The sequence below is a fragment of the Pristiophorus japonicus genome, chromosome 18, assembly GCF_044704955.1.
Source record: "Pristiophorus japonicus isolate sPriJap1 chromosome 18, sPriJap1.hap1, whole genome shotgun sequence".
Lineage (NCBI taxonomy): Eukaryota > Metazoa > Chordata > Chondrichthyes > Pristiophoridae > Pristiophorus > Pristiophorus japonicus.
In genome coordinates this window covers 44,038,886-44,058,413 of record NC_091994.1, presented here as the reverse complement: position 1 = coordinate 44,058,413, position 19,528 = coordinate 44,038,886, and positions in this window count along the sequence as shown.

The following is a 19,528-nucleotide window of genomic DNA, read 5'->3' as shown; positions in this document are numbered from 1 at the left end:
CATTGTTTCCAAAGAATGAGCTGCATCTGGCTGATCTCTCTTGAGCTTCTCTCAGTTTGTAGTTGATTGCTCGCATTGTGGGTTGATGAGGTGTGAACGGTCATTCATGTGGCCCTTGATGGCTTCTGGCACCACTGCCTGCTGTTGAGGGCCTGCTTTCCTGCCTTTGTCTGTGTGTGGGGGTAGCGGCTTGTTTCACGCTGTGAACCCCTTGTTCCGATGTTTCGTCAGTTGTCGTACCCACAGTGTAGATCAACCTCATTTCTTCTTCTCCTGCCAAGAATGTCTGTGCAACCAGTGCTGCTGCCTCTAGGGTCAAGTTCTTGGTCTCTATGAGCTTTCGGAATATGCCTGCGTGGCCTATTCCTCAATAAAAAAGTCTCTCAGTACTTCTCTCCGTAGTTCATCGGAGAACTCACTTAAGCTAGCCAACCTCTGAAGTTCCGCCACGACGTCGGGTATGCTCTGGCCCACACAGCGTCTGTAGTTGTAGAACCTGTGTCTGGCCATGTGTAGGCTGCTCACTGGCTTCAGGTTGTCTCTTACCAGTGTGCTCAATTCTTCAAACAACTTGCTTGCTGGTTTCTCGGGTGCCAGCAGGTCATTCATTAAGGCGTATGTTTTCGAGCCACAGCTGGTCAAGAGATGGGCTCTTCTCTTGTCTGCCTTATCGTCGCTTAACCAGTCTTTGGTTTCGAAGCTTTGCTGGAGCCTTTCTATAAAGTCCTCCCAATTATCTCCAGCATTGTATTTTTCATCTGAGCCGTTGGTCGCCATTCTGTGGATTCTGTAATCCCGTAACTCATCGCCACTGTAAAGTCTTGTCCCTGCAGTACAAACTCACACGAGGCACATGCTGAACTCAAGGTCACTCAGGACCTGCACCTTTATTACACAGCTCTCGAATGCCACACTTGCCTGAGACCTGTCCTTATATACCTGTCTGGGACAGGTATCCAGTGTCTCCTGCAAGTACACCCCTGATGGTAAGGTAAGCTAGTGGTTGCAGGCCATCTCTAATTACAGTCATGTATAGCATGGTAAGATAAAGTTATGTACAGTAGTGTGAGATACATGACAGGTAGCATAGAGGAACAGTACTGTGTCGGTGAGGACTGGGATGACTTCGTTGAGAGGCTCCAGCAGAGCTTTATCACGAAGGACTGGCTGGGAGAGGAAGCGGCTGGCAAGTGGCGGGCGCATCTACTGACCAGCTGTGGATCCAAGACGTAGGCGCTGATGAAAGACCTGCTCGCACCCGAGAAGCCGGCGGACAAGTCCTTTGAAGAGCTCAGCACTCTGATCAGTGAGCACCTCAAACCGGCGAGCAGTATACACATGGCCCGGCACCAGTTCTATACACACCGGCGTCGGGAGGGACAAAGCATATCGGATTTCGTTGTGGACCTTCGGCGTTTGGCCAGCCTCTGTAAGTTCACAGACGCCTGCAGGGGGGAAATGTTAAGGGATTTCTTCATTGAGGGCATTGGTCGTGCCGGGATTTTCAGGAAGCGTATTGAGACCAAGGACTTGACTTTGGAAAGGGCAACGTTGATAGCTCAGACCTTCATGGCAGAGGAAGAGGAGACCCAAGATAATTTACGCACGCAGCCCTGGTTCCAACGTGGTGATGGACCAGGGAGTTAACATTGTTAACGAGACTCAGAACCCCGCAGGCAGGCAAGGGCAATTCGACACCGCCCAGGCAGCAACAGGCTCTAGGGAGGGCCAGCAACAGAGACAATGGCAGGGGGATCGGCAATTCACGCCATCACAAGGGACAATGCGTCCTGGGATGGGACCAATGACACTCAGCAACAGAGTGCTTAGGAGTAATCAAAGAGACAATCAGAGAAGAATGCCTGTTAACAGTTCCTTTGTTCACAATAATCTCAGCTCATGCTGGAGGTGCAGTGGCAGACATACTGCAAAAACCTGTAAGTTTCAACAATTTATCTGTAGAAACTGTAACTTCAAGGGACATCTGGCCAGAATGTGCAGACAGCCCATAGCAAGGCTAGTTTATGAGGCAGAGGAACCAGACGAGGGGTCTACAAGGCAGGGTGATGCTTGGGGCCAAGATATGGATGCTGAAGTCCAGAGGGTTCATGTGGCAGACGTCCACAGCTTGTAAACCAAAACGCCACCTATGATGATGAAAGTTCTATTAAATGGCATCCTGGTACGCATGGAGCTGGACACAGGAGCCAGCCAGTCACTTATGAGTGCCCAACAATTTGAAAAACTATGGCCACACAAAGCTAACAGGCCAAAATTGGAACGCATTGACATGCAGTTACGGACGTACACCAGGGAGATCATCCCAGTACTAGGCAGTGCAAACTTGGTGGTCACACACAATGGAGCGGAGAACCGGTTGCCACTCTGGATTGTCCCGGGGAATGGTCCTGCGCTCTTGGGGAGCAGCTGGTTAGCCGAGATGAACTGGAAATGGAGGGATATGCACGCCATTTCATCTGTGGAGCGAAGTTCATGCTCACGGTCCAACAGAAAATCGAGCCACTTTTTCAACCAGGTGTCGGGACTTTTAAGGGCACCAAAGTAGTGATACGCATCACCTCGGACGCCAGACCAGTGCACCACAAAGCCAGAGCCGTGCCGTATGTGATGCGTGAGAGAATTGAGAGTGAGTTGGACAGGCTGCCAAGAGAGGGCATAATTTCGCCTGTTGAATTCAGTGACTGGGCAAGCCCCATCGTTCCTGTCCTTAAAGCGGATGGCTCGGTCAGGACTTGTGGCGAATACAAGGCCACCATCAAGTAAAGACAAATGTAGGTCCCCTGCAGTCAGAATCAGGGGAAGTCATAACTGGGAACAAAGAAATGGCGGACCAATTGAACAAGTACTTTGGTTCGGTATTCACGAAGGAGGACACGAACAACCTTCCGGTTATAAAAGGGATCGGGGGGTCTAGTAAGGAGGAGGAACTGAGGGAAATCCTTATTAGCCGGGAAATTGTGTTGGGGAAATTGATGGGATTGAAGGCCGATAAATCCCCAGGGCCTGATGGACTGCATCCCAGAGTACTTAAGGAGGTGGCCTTGGAAATAGTGGATGCGTTGACAGTCATTTTCCAACATTCCATTGACTCTGGATCAGTTCCTATGGAGTGGAGGGTAGCCAATGTAACCCCACTTTTTAAAAAAGGAGGGAGAGAGAAAACAGGGAATTATAGACCGGTCAGCCTGACATCGGTAGTGGGTAAAATGATGGAATCAATTATTAAGGATGTCATAGCAGTGCATTTGGAAAGAGGTGACATGATAGGTCCAAGTCAGCATGGATTTGTGAAAGGGAAATCATGCTTGACAAATCTTCTGGAATTTTTTGAGGATGTTTCCAGTAGAGTGGATAAGGGAGAACCAGTTGATGTGGTATATTTGGACTTTCAGAAGGCGTTCGACAAGGTCCCACACAAGAGATTGATGTGCAAAGTTAGAGCACATGGGATTGGGGGTAGTGTACTGACATGGATTGAGAACTGGTTGTCAGACAGGAAGCAAAGAGTAGGAGTAAATGGGTACTTTTCAGAATGGCAGGCAGTGACTAGTGGGGTACCGCAAGGTTCTGTGCTGGGGCCCCAGCTGTTTACACTGTACATTAATGATTTAGATGAGGGGATTAAATGTAGTATCTCCAAATTTGCGGATGACACTAAGTTGGGTGGCAGTGTGAGCTGCGAGGAGGATGCTGTGAGGCTGCAGAGCGACTTGGATAGGTTAGGTGAGTGGGCAAATGCATGGCAGATGAAGTATAATGTGGATAAATGTGAGGTTATCCACTTTGGTGGTAAAAACAGAGAGACAGACTATTATCTGAATGGTGACAGATTAGGAAAAGGGGAGGTGCAAAGAGACCTGGGTGTCATGGTACATCAGTCATTGAAGGTTGGCATGCAGGTGCAGCAGGCGGTTAAGAAAGCAAATGGCATGTTGGCCTTCATAGCAAGGGGATTTGAGTACAGGGGCAGGGAGGTGTTACTACAATTGTACAGGGCCTTGGTGAGGCCACACCTGGAGTATTGTGCACAGTTTTGGTCTCCTAACCTGAGGAAGGACATTCTTGCTATTGAGGGAGTGCAGCGAAGGTTCACCAGACTGATTCCCGGGATGGCGGGACTGACCTATCAAGAAAGACTGGATCAACTGGGCTTGTATTCACTGGAGTTCAGAAGAATGAGAGGGGACCTCATAGAAACATATAAAATTCTGACGGGGTTAGACAGGTTAGATGCAGGAAGAATGTTCCCAATGTTGGGGAAGTCCAGAACCAGGGGTCACAGTCTAAGGATAAGGGGTAAGCCATTTAGGACCGAGATGCGGAGGAACTTCTTCACCCAGAGAGTGGTGAACCTGTGGAATTCTCTACCACAGAAAGTTGTTGAGGCCAATTCACTAAATATATTCAAAAAGGAGTTAGATGAGGTCCTTACTGCTAGGGGGATCAAGGGGTATGGCGAGAAAGCAGGAATGGGGTACTGAAGTTGAATGTTCAGCCATGAACTCATTGAATGGCGGTGCAGGCTAGAAGGGCCGAATGGCCTACTCCTGCACCTATTTTCTATGTTTCTATGTTTCTATGAGTGTCACTACAGGACCAATACCTGCTTCTGAGAGCAGAGGATCTTTTTGCCAGGTGGCAAGCTGTTCACCAATTTGGACCTCACTTCAGCCTGCATGACCCAGGAACTGGCCGAAGAATCCAAGCTTCTGACCACCATCACTACGCACAAGGGGCTATTTGTTTACAACAGGTGTCCGTTTGGCATCCGTTCAGCGGCCGCTATCTTCCAGAGGAACATGGAAAGCTTGCTTAAATCCATTCCTGGCACAATCGTATTCCAAGATGACATCCTGATCATGGGTCGAGACACCGAGGAACACCTCCACAACCTGGAGGAGGTGCTACGCCGACTCGACCGGGTAGGCCTGCGACTAAAGAAGTCCAAGTGTGTGTTTTTGGCCCCAGAGGTGGAGTTTTTGGGCAGGAGGGTTGCTGCAGACGGGATCCGGCCTACCGAATCCAAAACGGAAGTGATCTGTCGCGCGCCCAGGCCCAGCAACACATCGGAGTTGCGATCATTTCTGGGACTTTTGATCTATTTCGGGAACTTTCTGCCGAACTTAAGTACATTGCTGGAGCCGCTACATGTGCTCCTGAGTAAAGGTTGCGATTGGTTCTGGGGGGACTGTCAGGAACGGGCTTTCAATCGGGCGTGGAACCTGCTTTGTTCTAATAAGTTATTGACCCTGTACGACACCTGTAAAAAATTGGTTTTAACGTGCGATGCATCATCCTATGGGATTGGGTGCATGTTGCAGCAGAGCAATGGTGAGGGCCAACTCCAACCTGTGGCTTATGCCTCCAGGTCGCTCTCCCAAGCAGAAAGGCGGTATGGGATGGTTGAAAAGGAAGCATTCGCATGTGTCTACGGGGTGAAAAAGATGCACCAGTACCTTTTTGGCAGAAGGTTCGAGTTAGAAATGGACCACAAACCGTTAACATCCCTGTTGTCCGACAGCAAGTCTGTCAATGCCAATGCGTCAGCTCGCATACAGCGATGGGCTCTCATGCTGGCTGCGTATGATTACACCATATGGCACCGGCCAGGCACCGAAAATTGCGCTGATGCGCTCAGCAGGCTCCCACTGGCGACCACTGAGGGGGCGTCGTAGCAAAGTGCGGAGATGGTCATGGCCGTTGAGGCTTTTGACACCGCAGGCTCCTCCATCACAGCCTGTCAGATCAAAATCTGCACCAACAGAGACCCTCTCCTATCCCTGATAAAGAAGTGTGTCCTGACTGGGGATTGGGCGCCCGCACACGGAGCGTGCCCCGAGGAGGTCAGGCCATTCCACAGACGGATGGACGAGCTCTCCATCCAAGCCGACGGCCTGCTATTGGGCAGCCGGGTAGTCATGCCCCAGAAGGGCAGGGAGGCATTCATCAGGGACCTCCACAGCGAGCACCCAGGCATTGTGCTAATGAAGGCCATTGCCCGGTCACATGTATGGTGGCTGGGAATTGACTCAGACGTGGAACACTGGGTTCGCAGGTGCACGACGTGTGCTCAGCAGGGTAATGCCCCCAGGGAGGCCCACCCAGCCCATGGCCTTGGCCCACCAGGCCATGGTCACATATTCACGATTACGCAGGCCCATTCATGGGAAAAATGTTCCTGATTGTTGTCGATGCAAACTCGAAATGGATCGAGTGCATCATATTGAATTCGTGCACGACATCCACCACCGTGGAGAGTCTGCATACGATCTTCGCGACCCACGGCTTGCCGGACATCCTGGTCAATGATAATGGCCCGTGTTTCACTAGCTAAGAATTCCAGGAGTTTATGTCGGGTAATGGTATCAAACACATCAGGACAGCACCGTTCAAGCCAGCTTCCAATGGCCAGGTGGAATGTGCGGTTCAAATCATAAAACAGGGCATGCTCTGGATTCAAGGACCCTCCCTTCAGTACCGCCTATTGCGCCTCCTGCTGGCCTATAGGTCCCACCCGCATTCGCTCACGGGATTCCCGCCCGCGGAACTACTCATGAAACGCACGCTTAAAACACTGCTGTCCCTCATTCATCCAGTCCTGTCAGACATTGTTGAGGGCAAGCGCCAGTCCCAAATCGAGTGCCATGATCGCAACTCAGTGGGGAGATGCATAGAAATCGATGACCCTGTATTAGTTCTCAATCATGCTTTGGGACCCAAGTGGCTTGAGGGTACTGTAATTGGCAAAGAGGGGAATAGGGTCATAGTGATCAGACTTAACAATGGGCAGATATACCGCAAACATCTGGACCAAGTAAAGAAAAGGTTCAGCATGGACACTGAGGAACCTGAGGAAGATCATGAGATATCACCCACACCACTGCCAGAGAACGAGCAACAAGGACATTCACCAGCATGCACAGTCCCTGCGGCCAGCCCGGACAGGCCAGAATCACCTCAGGCGACAGGAATGCATGCTAAGGCCCAACCACCAGAGCCTCAACTGCGGGGTTCCACGAGAGAGTGTCGACCACCTGAAAGACTCAATCTTTGACCCAAAGATGTTGGGGGGAGGTGATGTCATGATTGTAATCTTCACATAACTGTAACCTTTATGTCACAACATTGTACACTGTATACACCTGAATAAAGCACACCTTGACCACAAGGGGTGAACTTGTGGGAGACACTCCTCACCTAGTCATCCAGGTATATAAAGGGAGGTCCCACAGAGGGTCATCACTTCTTGGTCCTGGGAATAAAGGTTCAGGTCACATAGTGACCTTTGTCTGCAGTACATGCCTCGTGTGATTCTATAGCAGGGTGTAAGGACACCACAATAATTAATGGAGACTTTGAGGTGGCAGCAATGTTCTTATTTGGACCTAAATGATAAGCAGTAACTTTATTCAGGTCTCTCCAGGAGGTGGAGGGAGAGGAAGGGTTGGTGCATGGGGATGTGATCAGACAAAACAATGGGGCGAGTGCATGTCAGCCTGATGGCCTTTGCTTGCATGAGTACATAACCTAACTAACAAATTCAATGCTTAGATTCAATGTGAATCTTTCCAGGCCCCACTGTATGTCTAACCTGCAGGTGTGCTGCACAAGGAGGACTGTGTAGTGTCAGTCAAAGCCTTCGGTATAATTTGGCAAAAGGAAATCCTTGTTAAGATTGTCAAACAGCTGCTATTCTCAACACGCTGAGTAGATGCGCAGCCAAAGTCAAGCAACCGTCAGTTAATTAGCGTTGATGGAGGAAAACACACACGCAGACACCTGTCAACGCTGACAGATTAAGCGGACATATCTATTCATTAGGATCTACTGGGATTTGGTGCAAGTCAGGAAGTAGAGAAAAGGTTCCAGTGTTTAAATAAATCACTACATTCCAATCACAGAGATCCTCAGGCCATGAATCATCAGTGATGTCGAAGGAATTTCAGACCATTTCCAAAGTTATTTGATTTCTGTTCTTTTTTAATTGTTGTCTCCCTGTTTAGGTACCTCACGCAGTCCATGGAGGGGCAGCAGAAGCGGGGAGGTCTTCGGTCACGGCATCTCTCAGGAGATGCCAGTGCAACTAATGGAGAATTTGAAGTGACAGCAATGTGCTTATTTGGAACTCACTAAATGAAAAGCAATAATTTTATTCTGGTTGAAAAATAGCCATACATAAAGCTGCATTGAGCAGTCCATCCTCTGTAAACAGAGCTACATCTGCAGTCCTCTCCTGGGGCATTTGGTGCCCTCATGGGGCAGTCAGTCCTTAGTTATCTGTTTGATAATTTGTTACAGAATCTTACTACACAGAAGGAGGCCATTTAGCCCATCGTGCTTGTGCAATATTGTATGAGAATAGAAGCTACCTGCTTTTAATGAAGCAGGTGCTGTTGGAGGTGCCGACTTCTGAATCGGATATTAATTCAAGGCTCTGTCTAAGTTTAGATGGATGTATAAAGAGCCCATTGCAGTATTTGGACTGTGTTCTGGGCAACGTTTTTCACTAGGTTGATGAGGGTTTGACTTATGAGGATAGGTTGAGTAGTTTGAGCCTATACTCATTAGAGTTCAGAAGAATGAGAGGTGATCTTATTGAAACTTAGAAGATAATGAGGGGGCTCGACAAGGTGGATACAGAGAGAATATTTCCACTCATAGGGGAAACTAAAACTAGGGGAGATTGTGATATATTCACAGAGCACAAGCACACACAGCTTCCTACATGGCAGGCAGCTCTCTCGGAAGCCTCCGGAATCTGCCTGGTTCTGTTATTATTAACTGTGCAGTTGCAGTACACAATACGTCCACATCCACAGTGTGGAGCTACAAACATTACAAGCTTACAGACATTACACTTCTCTCTCCTTAATGAATAAGTTATTATAATAAACATCATACATAACTTTCATGTTAATACATAACACAGGATATAAACTTTTTTTTTTCCATATTTACAAATTTAACCTTACCACTTGTTTTCTATTTTGAAGAGGATACCTTTGCTCTCAAACAGAACCTTCCAAACCTGGTGTCAATTTCACACTCATTTGAGGCTCATCCTGAGGAACATTTTCTTCCACGGAATTTTCTTGATTTTCATTTGAACTCGCTCTAACTTCAAGCTCTTTGTTTTCCTGACTCGGGCTCAGACTTTCATTCTGATTTTCTCCTGGATTTGTTTCCAGTACATTGGATTTAGGATTTGCTACTGGTGTATCAAAACTATCTGATGAGTCAGAAATAATTGAATCATTCCCACCTTCAACTCCTTCCATGTCTGTAGGTAAAATAGGATCAATATGAACAAACCTAACCTGTCCATTATCAAACATCTTTACCAAATATGTGCGAGGACCACATATCTTCACCACTCTTCCTGGTAACCACTTTAACCATTTATGGTGATGGTTCTTCACTCTCACCTTCTGGTTTAATTTCACACTTCTCTCTTTTACTCTACCTCTATCATGATTCTCGTTCTGTCTTAATTGTTTCTCTTCTACGGACTGTGCCAAATTTGGCTTTAACAAAGAGAATCTGGTTTGTGGCTGTCGTTTGAGAAACAACTCTGCTGGTGTTCTACCAGTAGTTGTATGAGGAGTATTTCGATATGTAATCAAAAAATTAGCCAATTTGTGATCCAATGACAACTGTCATTTCCTTGGATTTGGATCTAACATTTGTTTTATGAGGGCACGTTGTACAATTTGTACAGTGCGCTCTGCTGCACCATTCGAAGCAGGATGGTATGGTGGAACCTTGGTATATTTAACACCATTTTTGATCATGAATTATGCAAATTCTTCTGAACGAAATTGTGGTCCATTATCCAAAATAATTTCTTCAGGAAGGCCAAATGAAGAAAATAATTTTCGTAAAATGTCCAATGTTTTACTTGTTGTTATTTTCCACATTGGAAACACCTCAACCCACTTCGAATGGCTATTAATCACAATGAACAATTGTTGTCCTTCTAACTCAGCAAAATCAATATGTAGCCTTTGCCACACTCTGGGAGGCCATTTCCATGGCTGTAATGGTACTGGTGGTGGTTGCTTGCTTACCGATTGACATGTCGTACACTGACTCACGATGTATTCTATATCTTTATCAAGACCTGGCCACCATAAATAACTGTGTGCAAAACTTTTGGTCAAGCACATTCCCAGGTGCTGGTCATGGAGGTCTCCTAATAATTTGGACCTGAATTTATTTGGTATAACCACTCTTGCACCCCACATGATACAATCTTTATCGACTGATAATTCATTCCTACGAATGAAGAATGGATGTGTATCTTTGTCTGTTACCTTTTTTGGCCATCCATTTGCAATATACTCATACACCTTTGACATCACTGGGTCACGGTTGCTCTACCAATCTCTTCAGCTGTGACTGGCAGTTCATCAATGTATGAAAAATAAGTCTACGGCCGCACTAGTCTGAAAACGTCTGACCTTATCTGATCTTGGAAACTAAGCAGAATCAGGCCTGGTTAGTACTTGGATGGGAGACTGTCTGGGAATACCAGGTGCAGTAGGTTTTACCGTTGGTTAAATGGTGTAATGGTGAGCACTCTGGACTTTGAATCCAATGATCCGAGTTCAAATCTTGGAGCGGGTAGGTCTGAGGGCCTCCTCGTAGGACTGCTCCTGGGCATGGCCAAGGGTGCCATCAGCCGATCCAGGCAGGAGGGAGTCATTCAGCCTGACTGCCTGCCTCTCATTCGGGCCAGGGTGTCCCTAGAGATGGAGCACGCAGTGCCCACCGGTATGCTTGTGGCCTTCTGCGAGAGGTGGGCGCTGGAGTGCATTAGCAACCAAATTTTAATTTGATTTTACGTTTTAAAGTTTAATTTGTTTTAATTGCCAGGTTTTTAGTGTCCCCTTCCCCTTTTATAGGGGGCACTTGTAAATTATGGTTTTAGAGCCCAAAAATAAACACAAAAAAAATCTACAAAAACAAAAAAAACACAATAAAAAACAAAAAAAGAAGGCCTTGCGAAATGTTTGGAGTGTCCCCCAGATCGGGGGTCACTTGACCTAATGTTTATTTGTCTCCTCTAAAAGAGTTGTATGAAAAATAAAACATTTCTTCCCTATCGGGTGTAACTTGTGATGGGGAAGGCAATCTAGATATTGCATCAGCATTACTGTAATCAGCTGATCATCTGTATTCAATATCATATGTATATGCTGACAAAATCAAAGCCCCTCTCTGCATTTGGGCTGCAGCTAAGGTTGGAACTGGGGACTTTGGATGGAGGATTGCTGTTAGGGGGTTATGATCCATAACGATGGTAAACTTACGACCATACAAGTATTTGTGAAACTTCTTGACCCCAAAAATTAATGCCAAAGCTTCCCTTTCAATTTGCACATAATTACTCTCACTAGCACTGAGAGTGCGTGAAGCAAAAGCAATTGGTCTCTCCTCCCCACTACGTGATACATGAGAGATCACTGCCCCAACTCCATACGGAGAGGCATCACATGCTAGCTTAATCTCCTTAGATATGTCACAGTGAACTAACATGGTGCTTCTACCAATTTGCTTTTACACTCCTTGAATGCTGTATCGCATTCTTTTGACCACTTCCAATGGACCTGTTTTTTCAAAAGTTCATTCATTGGATGTAATACTGTAACCAAATTTGGTAGGAACTTCCCATAATAGTTCAAAAGACCCAAGAATGAACGAAGTGGGTGCCTTTCTAATTGCATCCAATTTTTCCATGGTTGGATGTAAACCATCTTTGTCTACTCTGTACCCTAAGTACTCCAATGAGTTTTTAAATAACTCACACTTGCGAGCAGACACTCGTATTCTGTGCTTCTCTAGCCGTTTGAGGACTTCATTCAATATGTTTTTATGAATTTGTCTATTTGGTGCTGAAATTAATATGTCATCCAATTAACATACTACCCCTTCAATACCTTGTAAAATCTGGTTCATCACCCCTTGGAATATGGCAGGGGCGGAAGACACTCCAAACGGTAGCCTACTAAATTGATATAGGCCTAGATGAGTATATATAGTCAAACATGACTTGTACTCCTCATCTCGTTCAAGCTGTAAGTAGGCATTCGTAAGATCCAGTTTTGAGAAGATCTGACCACCTGTCAGTGTTGTGAACAAATCTTCTATATTTGACAATGTATTAGGGACATTACCCTCTAGAACCTGGTTTACGGTTACTTTATAATCAGCACACAATCTTACCTTACCATCGGACTTAAGTACAAAAACAATGGGTGTAGCCCAATTACATTGATCTATCTTACAAATAATGTTCTCAGTCTTTTGAGTTCTTGCTCAACTTTCTCCTTGAGTGCATATGGTATGGAACGTGGCTTGTAGTAAACCAATCTAGCATCCTGCTGTACCCTGACATTCATCTTGAAGCCTTGGAACGCACTCGTTTCGCAGAACACCTTCGGATACTTCTTGATAACCTCATCTGTTGATGAAAATCACACTTCCACACAGAAAATCATGCTCCAATCCAGCTTCAGTGAGCTCAACCAATTTCTTCCTAGTAAGGCAGACTTGTCTCCTTTCACTACTGTTCAAGGCAAGTTCTGAAATTGATCTTTATATTTCACCGGTACAGTGATACGACCTCCCCCAGGAATTTTCTCTCCCGAGTAGCCTTGCAGCTCTATCTTGGATTTCTCCAGTTGGAAATCACGCAATTTGTCGAGGTACAGTGACTCCGGTACTACACTCATGGATGCACCCATGTCAATTTCCATTGGTATCTTGAATCCCGCAACATCTATGTGGGTTTTGATGCTTTCCGAATCGTTGTCCGTTAACCTCGAGCTGCTGATGACGTGTAACTCTAACATCTCCTCATCCTGCTGTTGGTCTTCCAAGCCATGCAGTCTCTTGGGATTTCTACTCATAGCTTTAAACGCTGGACTCATAGCTTTGAAAGCTGGTTTACCCTTCAGTCGTTTGAAAGCTGGTTTACCCTTCAGTCGGCATGTCTTCGCAAGATGCCCAGTCTTCCTGCAGAAGAAACACTCTGCCTTCATGTATGGACAACTTTGAGCAATGTGTTGTCCCAGGCACCTATAGCATGACTTCAACGCTCTGTTAGAATTTCAAGTTTCTGAGACTTTGGGCCCCCACCATCTTTTACTTTGAACCTGCAGGTGATTTTCCTCGGTTGACTGACGACCATAATTATTATTTAATTCTCGGGAATATTGTTCGGCCATGCCCATCGACCTCGCTGTCTGACAAGCAATCTCAAAAGTTAAATCATCCGTCGTCAATAACTTCCTTCTGATCGCATCATTTTTCACCCCACAAACAAAACGATCCTGTAATGCTCGGTTTTGAAAGTTTCCAAAATTACAGTGCATCGATAGCTTTTTCAATGCTATGATGTAATCACTGATACTTACATTAGTCTTTTGATTCCGAATCCCAAAACGATAGCTTTAAGCAATTTCTATCGGTTTGGGGTTATAGTGCTGCTCCAGCTTCATTAAAATCTCTTTAAGCGTTGTGTCCTTTGGCTCGTCAGGCACAAGCAGATTTACAAGGGTTTTGTACAATGCCGGACCCGCCTCCGATAAGAAGATCGCTTTCTTATGTTCCAACACAGCCCGGTTCTGGACTGCATTGTCTGGAACTCTGGTTATGTTATTTGCAGTGAAATACATTTCTTGCCAATCCACATACGCTCATCGCCAAATGTGATCTATTCACAGAGCACAAGCACACACAGCTTCCTTCATGGCAGGCAGCTCTCTCGGAAGCCTCCGGAATCTGCCTGGTTCTGTTTATTGTGTACTACACAATACGTCCACATCCACAATGTGGAGCTACAAACATTACAAGCTTACAGGCATTACAGACATAGTCTTAAAATAAGGGGTCGCCCATTTAAAACTGGAATGAGGAGAAATTTCTTCTCTCAAAGGGTTGTAAATCTATGGAATTCTCTGCCCCAGAGAGCTGTGGAGGCTGGATCATTGACTATATTTAAGGCGGAGATAGTCAGATTTTTGAGCGATAAGGGAGTAAAGGGTTATGGGGAGTGGCCAGGGAAGTGGAACTGAGTCCATGATCAGATCGGTCATGATCTTATTGAATGGCGGAGCAGGCTCGAGGAGCCAAATGGCCTACTCCTGCTCCTATTTCTTACGTTTCTTATGTTTAACCTGTACTGCTAAAAATAGATTAACTGGTCACGCATCTCACCTGCTATGCTTGTGGTACCTTACTGCACACATACTGGCTGTTGCCATAACAACAGTGACCGCACTCATAAAGTAATCCTTTGGGATGTCTTCAGGATGTGATAAAGTGGTCATCATATTTTGGGGATTTTTTTTGTTTATTTGTCCATGCAAGGATTTTGTGTAATTGATATTACTACAAATTAAATTTTGCTTATACAGAACAGCCATGTGTTGGGGATATGGATTAGAATTCAGATGTTGTGTCCATCCAGATTGCCTGAGGCAATCACATTTCATTAAAAAATCCTAGTAAATATTTACACCTTCATTGGGTCTCAGCAAGAGTTTGCTGCCAGGAGCTAACAGCTGGGAGAGCAATAGTTAGATTTGATTGGATATTCAATTGGCCAATCCCCAGACACAAAGAATTAGGAGAGGTTCAAAGGTCAAGCTCCTGTCGACCAAAGAAACCTGAAAACAAAGAGGCACACGGTCAGGCAGGATCTGGGAGGGGAACCAGAGCTGAACAGAGAGAAAACTCTCTTCTTACATTCATTGCCCACCAGTTTAAGAGAGTCTTCTCATCAGAAGATTGTATTTAGCCTGCTAACAGGGACAGCCTGGTATACTTTGTTATTTTCTATGTTACGAGAGGTTTTACGAAAATAAGTTGAAGATGAGATTTACTATAAACTGCTACTCTGCTGTAAGGAGTACAATTCCAGCTTCTCCAATCTCTCCACATAACTGAAATCCTTCATCCCTGGTGTGATTCTGGTAAATCTCCTCCCCATCCACTCCCGATACAAGGGCAAGTCATTGACTTCATTCAGATTCTCTGCTCTTTTCCATATTGCCTGATTCACACCATCTCAGAAACATTTGCGTGACATAGCACTTAGCTTCCAAGTGTGACTTGTAATATGTTATCTGGTATCACTGAGTCATTGAGCTTGAGGTTATGTTTTTTTGCTTTACATGTACCAAAGTTTAGTGCAGCAATGATGGTGATGTGAAAAAATGAGTTGCTGGTGTCGCACTTAAAGAATTGGATTTGCTGTTAGTTCGAAAGGGTTCAAAAATCAGCCATGCTCTTAAACCAGCTTGACATAAGTATGGGCAGGTCAGTTGTTGTGCATGCATTGCTACACCAGCTGAAACACACCAGGGTTTGAACTTGGGACCTTGCTGATCGCCAGAGTTTAGGAACATGCCAGGCACTGCATTTATTCACTTTAAAACTTGTGTGTTTTAACCATTCAACACAACCATGTCACTCGCATTGTGAAAGGCAATCTGCATCATCATCATCTCTGATGGTGCTTTGATATAATCGCCTCTGAGTCAGAAGGTTATGGGCTCAAGTTCCATTCCAGCGACTTGAGCACATAATCCAGACTGACACTTCAGTGCAGTGCTGAGGGAGTAACAGTGTCAGAGGTGCCACATTAAACAGAGGCCCTCCTAAAAGATCCCAAGACACTATTTCGAAGGACAGCAGGGAAGTTCTCCCTGCTTTCCTGGCCAATATTTATCTTTAAACCAAGACCTAAAACAGGTTATATGGTCATTATCACGTTGCTGTTTGTGGGAGCTTGTTGTGAGTAAATTGGCTGTCGTGTTTCCTACAATACAGTGACTACACTTCAGAAGTACTTCATTGGCTGTAGAGCAGTTTGGGATGTCCTGAAGTCATAAAAGGCTCTATATAAAAGCAAATCTTTCTTTTTAATCATAGCATGTATGTACAATGGGGTAGCTTTTATGATTTAGTGTTCTTGATGATAACTTTGCATGACTGGTAAACATAGAAACATAGAAACGTAGAAAATAGGTGCAGGAGTAGACCATTCGGCCCTTCGAGCCTGCACCACCATTCAATCAGATCATGGCTGATCATTCCCTCAGTACCCCTTTTCTGCTTTCTCTCCATACCCCTTGAGTCCTTTAGCTGTAAGGGCCATATCTAACTCCCTCTTGAATATATCTATTGAATTGGCATCAACAACTCTCGACGGTAGAGAATTCCACAAGTTAACAACTATCTGAGTGAAGAAGTTTCTCCTCATCTCAGTCCTAAATGGCTTACCCCTTATCCTTAGACTGTGTCCCCTGGTTCTGGATTGTGTATTCAGGCCATGTAAAAAAAAAAAGACTTGCATTTATATAGCATCTTTCACACCCACCAGATATCTCAAAGCACTTTTCAGCCAATTAAGTACTGTCACTGTTGTAATATGGGTAACATGACAGCCAACTTGTGCACAGCAAGCTCCCAACATCAGCAATGTGATAATGACCAGGTAATCTGTTTTCGTTATGTTGATTGAGGGATAAATATTGGCCAGGTCACTGGGGATAACTCCCCTGCTCTTCTTCAAAATACTGCCATGGGATCTTTTACATCCACCTAAGAGGGCAGAAGGGGCCTCAGTTTAACTTCTCATCCAAATGACATTCAGACATTGCAGCACTCCCTCAGCACTGCACTGGAGTGTCAACCTAGATTTCTGTGCTCAAGTCCCTGGAGTGAGATTTGAACCCACAACCTCCTGTCTCGGAGGCAAGTGTGCTACCCACTGAGCCACAACTGACACATGTAAAACACTTTGGGATGTTTTGAGGTCGTGAAAGGTGCTCTTTAAATGCAATTCTTTATTTGTTGCATTCATTGTCAAGCACAGAAAAATTGGGTAGGCTGGGAATCAACGTATTGACTTCTGTGCCTGAATTTCTGATTTGTTCTGTGATAGTAGAAACTCTGCAACAGGAGCACCAAATGTCTTTACCCCAATGTCTTGATGAAGTGGACCTTTAGCGGTGGGTACAAAAAATAAGCGTTTGAAATTCCCTCTCCAAGAGAGGCAACAATCCACCTTTATGACTCTCTTCTGTTCCATAACGACTATACCAGATGTCTCTCATCTTGCAGTTACTACTCTGATAGGTCTTGTCTCAGAGATTCTTATTGATCGTTAGTTTCTCAGTGAAGTGGTTGAAACCAGGGCACAGGACTCATTGAAGAGGTACTTTGATGCTGTAACAGACAATAGGGTTGGCATTTTGAAAGGATCATACAGGCTGAAGGGCTTTCTTTATCCAAACTAATCTTGTGAAAGGCTATACTTCGCAAAATTGATCTCCAGCTGCTTGAAATAAAAAGCTATTAAAAGAGACTCACTGTTAATTTGGCACTAAATTGGAAATCTGACTGAGAGACCCCAGGGCTTAGTGGAAAGTGGTACAGTAGTTTAAAAAAAAATAATTCATGGGACGTGGGCGTCGCTGGCAAGACCAGCATTTAACGTCCATCCCGAATTGCCCTGGAGAAGGTGGTGGTGAGCCGCCTTCTTGAACGCTGCAATCGGTGTGGTGAAGGTACTCCCACAGTGCTGTTAGGGACCAAGTTCCAGGAATTTGACCCAGCCCCGATGAAGGATCGGTGATATATTTCCAGGTTAGGCTGATGTGTGACTTTGAGCGGAACTTGGAGGTGATGGTGTTCCCATGGGCCGGCTGCCCTTGTCCTGCTAGGTGCTGGAGGCCACGGGTGTGGGAGGTGCTGTCGAAGAAGCCTTGTGCATGCTGTAGACACGGTGCGCTGATGGTGGAGGGAGTGAAATTTTAAGATGGTGGTTGGGGTGCCAATCATGTGGGCTGCTTTGTGCTGGATGGTGTCAAGCTTTTTGAGTGTTGTTGGAGCTGCACTCATCCAGGCAAGTGGAGAGTATTCCATCACACTCCTGACTTGCCCTGCAGATGGTGGAAAGACTTTGGGAGTCAGGAGCTGAGGTACTTGCTGCAGATTACCCAGCCCCTGACCTCTAGTCCATTAACATAACCATTTTGCTACCATCTACCGGTGCATTGGTGAACCTTCATTGGGCTTTGGGACTTAAGGTACATCGTTGAATGGAGTAAAGGGAGCTCTTCTCTACATCTGGTAATCTGGGAGTGCCTGCTGCTGACATTGAAATGCAAGGTGCTCCACTCCCCAGCATCAACATCCCTCATTGTGACGAGGAGGACATCTTAGGCCGCGATTTTCCCGACCTCAGCGGCTCCATGGCAGGCTACATGATGTCTCATCTGTCTCCACCTAACCCTCCGACATGACTTTCCCCGATTGCGTTTGTTAATCCAACCCAGCACGTTTCCCGGGCCAATTGAAGAAAGCAGACTGCTGATATCATTTGATGACGTGTCATTAGCCGGTTTCCTTAAAGGGACCATGCGCAAATTTACTTTGACATTTGTGCTGTCAGTGCTCTACAGCATTGAAGTGCTCTAAACAATGACAAGCACTGCACAAAGGTGCACGGCTTCACCCAGGCTCTCCCATGACGCCCTCCATATGCTTATGTAGGGAATCACAGCACACAGGAAGGTCCTCTTCCCTTCCCATGGGCGGAAGAGACATCCCCAAGACACCAACGCAGACTGCTTGCACATTGCACAGGAGGGCACAAGCAGGGATGTCATCACAAGGACCTGGCTGTAGTGGCGCAAACCTTTCAATGATCTCAGTAGATCACAAGATGTCACTGCAAAGCCACACTCAACCTCATCCTGCTGTGCCACTCATCACATCCCCATCACTCTGCCTTCCTTGCCCTACTCCTGTACATCCTTACTCACACCAACTTACCTTGCACCTCCACCCATCCTTCTATCTGCATTATCACATCCGCATCTCACTAGCCACCCCTCTCACTCACCCTCATCGTAGTCCAATCATACCAACTAACAACACACAAGGGTAGGAACTTGTGCGTTTTAGCCAATGTTCATGTGACGTTTCTGTTAATGTGTTGTCAAACAGTAAAATCTTTATTTTGAACACTTTGCGTTCTTGGACAGATTTGTGTGTACCTTTGGAAGTGGCTTAGTGAGTTGCAGTGAATGGTGAGACATAATAGTACCCCCCACAATGGTGATGAGTGTGAAAGGAATGGCTTGGGCATTGTGGGGATGTTTTATGTTGTTGGTGTGGGGTGGTGCCAACCTAGCGCATCATGTGGCAGCATCAAATGAAGTAAATCTGGCCATGGTGAGACAATCCCTGGCATCCCAAGCAGCAATGTGGTCGGGTGCTGATACCCTGTGTCCTGTGCAGCATCAGGTGATTGCGGAGAAGGTTGGTGTTGTTGGTGCTGCTGGTGTGCCTGGTGATGTGGTGTTGGGGCTGATTGTGGACAGATTCTGAGGACCAAGGCAAGAGAGTATAAAGTGCACCCATGCTGATGGCAGGTGAAGTAGAGATGACAGAAGCAATCCGTCAATGGTAGGAGAGGTAATGAGGTCAA